The following is a 6,518-nucleotide window of genomic DNA, read 5'->3' on the forward strand; positions in this document are numbered from 1 at the left end:
GTCTCAAACTTCTGACCTCAGGTGCTCTGCCTGCCTCGGCCTCCCAAAGTGCTGGGATTACAAGCACAAGCCACCCACCAAGCCTGGTCCCTTTGAAGTCTTATAGTGGCTGCCCTCAGAGACAATAGATGACAAGTGTTTCCTATTCAGACCCTTAAAAGGTCCTAGACTTTAGTTAATCTCTTTAGAATTGGGAGGGCCTGGAAGAAAAAGATCTAGCTATGTTAATAAAGATTGTTTACAGATGCAAATTTCCTCCCACAAAGAACAGCTTTGCAGGGCCATTTCAAGATATGGCAAAGAAACATGTTTTGGGGTAAAATATTTTGATTTTCTTCCTTGTCTTGTAATGTTATGCCAGAGTCATATTGGAAAGTAAGTCACGATATATATAGGGTTAAAAAAAACCCATCTGATATGGTTTGGCTGTGTCCCCACCCAAATCTCAACTTGAATTGTGTCTCCCAGAATTCCCACGTGTTGTGGGAGGGACCCAAGGGGAGGTAACTGGATTATGGGGGCGGTATTTCCCGTGTTATTCTCATGATAGTATATAAGTCCCATGAGCTCTGATGAGTTTATCAGGAGTTTCTGCTTTTGCTTCCTCCTCATTTTTCTCTTGCCACCACCATGTAAGAAATGCCTTTCACCTCCTGCCATGATTCTGAGGCCTCCCCAGACATGTGGAACTGTAAGTCCAATTGAGCCTTTTTTTCTTCTCAGTCTCAGGTATGTCTTTATCAGCCGTGTGAAAACAGACTAATACAGGTTAAAAAACCCATCTGATGAGAACTTACGGTTTGTAGAGCATGACTCCCCAGACCCCTTATATAGGCATTTGGACTAGATAAAACAATCAAAGCTTAGTCCTCACTAGTTTGAATAGTAACTGTGGGCTCTGTGGTACAGCATCTGCCTCAGGCTGTCTGCTGCTTGCTTTGGGATGATTAGGGCAGGGGAATAGTGTCCTGCAGTATAAGAGCCCAATAATGCAGCTGGAAGGAGCTGGGGGCTGGAAGGATTGGTTACTCCAATGAAAGGTGCCTTTGAAGGAGTTATTTTCTATCGCTGGGAATCTGATAACCCTGAGAGGAGCAGTCCTTTTCCAGTCAACAAGGCCTCAATGATAAAATTTCAGGTACAGAAATTTTTTTTTTTTTTTGAGATGGAGTTTCGCTCTTGTTGCCCAGGCTGGAGTGCAATGGTGTGATCTTGGCTCACTGCAACCTCTGCCTCCCGGGTTCAAGTGATTCTTGTGCCTTAGCCTCCTAAGTAGCTGGGATCACAGGTGCCCACCACCATGCCCGACTAATTTTTTGTAATTTTAGCAGAAACGGGGTTTCACCACGTGGGCCAGGATGGTCTTGAACTCCTGACCTCAGGTGATCCACCTGCCTTGGCCTCCCAAAGTGTTGAGATCACAGGCATAAGCCACTGTGCCTGGCCACAGAAACTAATAAAACACTTTAGTTAATACAATGTTTTAAATACCTCAGTCCTTCCTGGGCAGGGCTTAGCATTAGCTATCTGCTCAAATCCAGTACCAGGTGATATGCTGGTGGTCACTTGGCCGTGGATTTGCTGGCTGGCCATCCTTTTGTATGAGACACCTGTAATAATAGCAGATTGGTTGCAAAAATGGCTCAATACCTCTCCCTGTATCCACATCCTTTGCAATGTGACTTTGCAGCTCCTCCCATCAAAATGATAGAGTCTCTCTCCTCACTCGTTGAATCTGGGCTGGCCACGTGACTTCTTTTGACAAACAAAATGCAGGGGAATTGAAGGTATACCAGTTCTCAGCCCCTTTGAAAATCTTTGTACACTTCCAGTCATTCTCTTCAACCCCATATGAAGAAACCCAGACTAGCCTGTTGTGGGACATGAGATCCTGTCAGAAGCATTTGAACCAGAACAACTCCATCTTGAATAGGGGCTGGGTAAAATGAGGTTGAGAAGTATGGGGCTGCATTCCCAGATGGTTAAGGCATTCTAAGTCACAGGATGAGATAGAAGGTTGGCACAAGATACAGGTCATAAAGACCTTGCTGATAAAACAGCTTGCAGTAAAGAAGCCAGCTAAAACCCACCAAAACCAAGATGGCGACCAGAGTGACCTCTGGTTGTCCTCACTGCTACACTCCCACCAGCATCATGACAATTCACAAATGCCATGGCAACTTCAGGAAGTTACCCTATATGGTCTAAAAAGGGGAGGCCATAAAAATGGGCAGCCAGCAGCCCTTGGGGCCGCTCTGTCTATGGAATAGCCATTCTTTTATTCCTCTACTTTCTCAATAAACTTGCTTTCACTTTACAGACTTGTTTTGAATTCTTTCTTGCACAAGATCCAAGAACCCTCTCTTGGGGTCTGGATTAGGACCCCTCTCCAGTAACAATCCCATGGAGGAGAGTCCAGTTGTCCCAGTGGAGGCCATCCTATACCAGCCTCTTGCCTGTTGTCCCCCAAACATGAGAGAGAGCAGCCAAAATTACCAGAGTTGCCTACTCAGCCTGCAATTGATCATTTTGTGCATGAGCAAGCCCATCCAAGATCAAAAGCACTGCCCGGTTGGCCTGTAGCTTTGTGAGCAATGATAAATGCTAACTGATTTAAGCCACTGAATTTTGGGGTGGTTTGTTGCACAGCAAAAGCTAACTGATACTATATATATCTCATTTAAATATGAGAACCCACCTGGTATAATTTAAGGTACTATTAGCATTATCCCCATTTTACAAATAAGGACACTGAGGCACAGGGTACTGCAGACAAAAAGCCAAACTCTGTAAAATACTTGAAGAGATTTATTCTGAGCCAAATGTGAGGATCATGACTCGTGACACAGCTTCAGGAGATCCTGGGAACATGTGCCCAAGGTGGTCGTGTTTCAGTTTAATTTTACATGTTTTAGAAGGACAGAAGTTACAGACAGACATCAACCAGTATACCTAAGGTGTACATTGGTTTGTTCTGAAAAGGTGGGACAACTCAAAAGGGGTGGGGAGGGACTTCTGGGTCATAGGTAGTTCTAAAGATTTTCAGATCGGCAATGCTTTTTGGCGGGGGGATAGGTCTTGCTTTGCTGACTAGGCTGGAGTGCAGTGGTTCAGTCATAGCTCACTGTAGCCTCTAACTCCTGGGTTCAAGCAATCCTCCCACCTCCTCCACTGGAGTAGCTGGGACTACAGGTGTGTGCCACTATGCCTGGCTGATTTTTCTTTCTTCTTTTCCTTTTTCTTTTCTAAGTAGAGATGGGATCTCATTGGGTTGCCTGGGGTTGTCTCAAACTCCTGGGCTCAAGTGATCCTCCTGCCTTGGCCTCCCAAAGTGCTGAAATTACAGATGTGAGCCACCATACCTGGCCCTGATTGGCAATTGGTTGAAAGAGGTATTATCTAAAATATTGGAATCAGTAGAAAGGAATGCCTAGGTTAAGATAAGGGGCTGTGGAGACAAAGGTCTTATTATGTAGATAAGGTCTCATAGGTCTCATAGGTGGCCACCCTTACAGGCAATAAATAGATAGCTAATGTTTCCTATTCAGATCTTTAAAAAGTGCTAGACTGTCAGCTCATCTCTTCAGTGTCAGAAGACGCCTGGAGAGGGAAGGGGATTCTCTACAGAATGTAAATTTCCCCTACAAGAGACAGCTTTGCAAAGCCATTTCAAAATAAGTCAAAGAAATATATTTTGGAGGCCAGGCACAGTGGCTCATGCCTGTAATCCTAGCACCTTGGGAGGCTGAGGTGGGTGGATCACTTGAGGTCGGGAGTTCAAGACCAGCCTGGCCAACATGGTGAAACCCCACTCTACTAAAAATACAAAAATTAGCCTGGTGTGGTGTTGCATACCTGTAATCCTAGCTACTGGGGAGGCTGCACGAGAATTGCCTGAACCTGGGAGATGGAGGTTGCAGTGAGCTGAGATCATGCCACTATACTCCACACTGGGCAACAGAGCGAGACTCCATCTCAAGAAACTATATATAATATATATAATGTTTTGAGGTAAAATAATTCTTTTCAGGGCCTGCTGTCTGTCATGATTATAATAGAGTCAGGTTGGAATTTGGTATCTTATTGCTACAGAGAGTCTGTTTTGTCAGTCTTAAGATCTCTGTTTTCATGTTAATACTGGTCAGTTGTGCCTGAGTTCCAAAGGGAGGAGGGTATACTGAGGCATGTCTGACCCCCCACTCACCTTACTTATCATCATGGCATGAACTAGTTTTTTAGGTTTACTTTGGAATCCCCTTGGCTGATAGAAGGGGTTCATTCAGTCGGTTGTAGTGGGGGGGGTGCTTAACATTTTTTTTAATGTTTATAGTACATATAAGGTCACATACCTCATGTGCGATGGAGATGGACTTTGAACACAGAAATCTAACTTCGGTGCCTGCTTTCTTCACTACTATCTTTTTCTGCCATTCCCCTATTGCCAGTGAGGCCTAAGGTTCAGTCACTCTCAACAGGCTCTAATCCTATTTCTTCGCCTGTCTACCCTATGCCAAGTACTTAGTCCCAAGATAAGATTCTGTTAGTATCATTACCCATCTGACCTAGTCCATAGTGCCTTCTAGAGATTTCCATACTGCTTTTTCAGAGAATCAGATAGTTCAAGTATACATTAAAAAGTCTCTTCTGGTGCAATACTTCAAGTCTTAAAGTAAGACATTGTAAAAATTCTGTTACTCTTCAAACTGTCACCCATTAGTTTCAGCATCTATTGATGATTCCTGCCAGAATCAGTGATGATAATGGCTACCAAGTGGTAATTTTCCAATTCCATACTTTATGCTAATTTGATTGTTTGGCTTTCTACTATAAGAGAATAATTTTCCCTTTTTATTTTTTAAATATCAGCGTGGACTCATGGATTCCTTATTCAGTGGTTATAATCCTTTACTATTGTACAGGAAAGGGGTCCTGATCCAGACCCCTAGAGAGGGTTCTTGGATCTCATGCAAGAAAGAATTCAGGGTGAGTCCATAGAATTCAGGTGAGTCCATACTCACCATAGAATTCAGGGTGAGTAAAAGTGAAAGGAAGTTTATTAAGAAAGTGAAGGAATGAAAGAATGGCTACTCCATAGACAGAGCAGCCCCGAGGGCTGCTGGTTGCCCATTTTTGTAGTTATTTGTTGATTACATGCTAAACAAGGGGTAGGTTATTCATGCGTCCCCTATTTAGACCATATAGGGTAACTTCCTGACGTTGCCATGGCATTTGTACACTGTCATGGCCCTGGTGGGAGTGTAGCAGTGAGGATGACCAGAGGTCGCTTTTGTCACCATCTTGGTTTTGGTGGATTTTGGCCGGCTTCTTTACTACAGCCCTGTTTTATCAGTAAGGTCTTTATGACCTGTATTTTGTGCCGACCTCCTATATCATCCTGTGACTCAGAATGCCTTAATGGTCTGGGAATGCAGCCCAGTAGGTCTCACCCTCATTTTATCCAGCTCCTATTCAAGATGGAGTTGCTCTGCTTCACACACCTCTGACATTTTCCCCCTCCCTTTTATAAGAGAACCCTTAATCGTAAAGGTTGCAGAGGGATGGAGATCCATTGGGTCCCAATCCAGATCCCAAGTTAGGATTCTTGGATCTCGTGCAAGAAAGAAATCAGGGTGAGTTCATAAAGTGAAGGCAAGTTTATTAAGAAAGTAGAGGAATAAAAGAATGGCTATTCCATAGACAGAGCATCCCCCTGAGGGCTGCTGGTTTCCCATTTTTAAGGTTATTTCTTAATTATATGGTAACCAAGGGGTGAATTATTCATGCCTCCCCCTTTTTAGATCATATAGGATAACTTTCTGACGTTTTCATGGCATTAGTAAACTGTCATGGCACTGAGGGTAGTGTAGCAGTGAGGACGATCAGTGGTCACTTTTGTCATCATCTTGGTTTTGGTGGGTTTTAGCTGACTTCTTTACTGCAACCTGTTTTATCAGCAACGTCTTTTTGACCTGTACCTTGTGCTGATCTCCTATCTCATCCTATTTCTTAGAATGCCTTAACTGTCTGGGAATGCAGTCCAGTAGGTCTCAGTGCCATTTTACCCAGCTTCTATTCAAGATGGAATTGCTCTGGTTCACACACCTCTGACATTTCTCCCCTCTATTTTATAAGAGAACCCTTAATCCCAAGGGTTACAGAGGGATGGCGATCCATCTTCTGTAACTTCTTGAGACTGAATAGGGGCAATCACATACGTGCCTAATTATTATGGTCTCTTGTATTCAGGGTAGAGAGGAGCTCAGTCAGAAAGCATCAGTACGGTGAGGGGCATTCATAACTCTTGACTTCTGACAAGGGTTGATATCTGGAAGATTAATAAGTGTTCAGTTTAAGAAAACACTCGGGCTGGGCGCAGTGGCTTACGCCTGTAATCCCAGCACTTTGGGAGGCTGAGGTGGGTGGATCACGAGGTCAGGAGATCGAGACCATCCTGGCTAACACGGTGAAACCCCGTCTCTACTAAAAAAAATACAAAAAAATTAGCTGGGCGTGGTGGC

The sequence above is a fragment of the Papio anubis genome, chromosome 4, assembly GCF_008728515.1.
Source record: "Papio anubis isolate 15944 chromosome 4, Panubis1.0, whole genome shotgun sequence".
Classification (NCBI taxonomy): domain Eukaryota; kingdom Metazoa; phylum Chordata; class Mammalia; order Primates; family Cercopithecidae; genus Papio; species Papio anubis.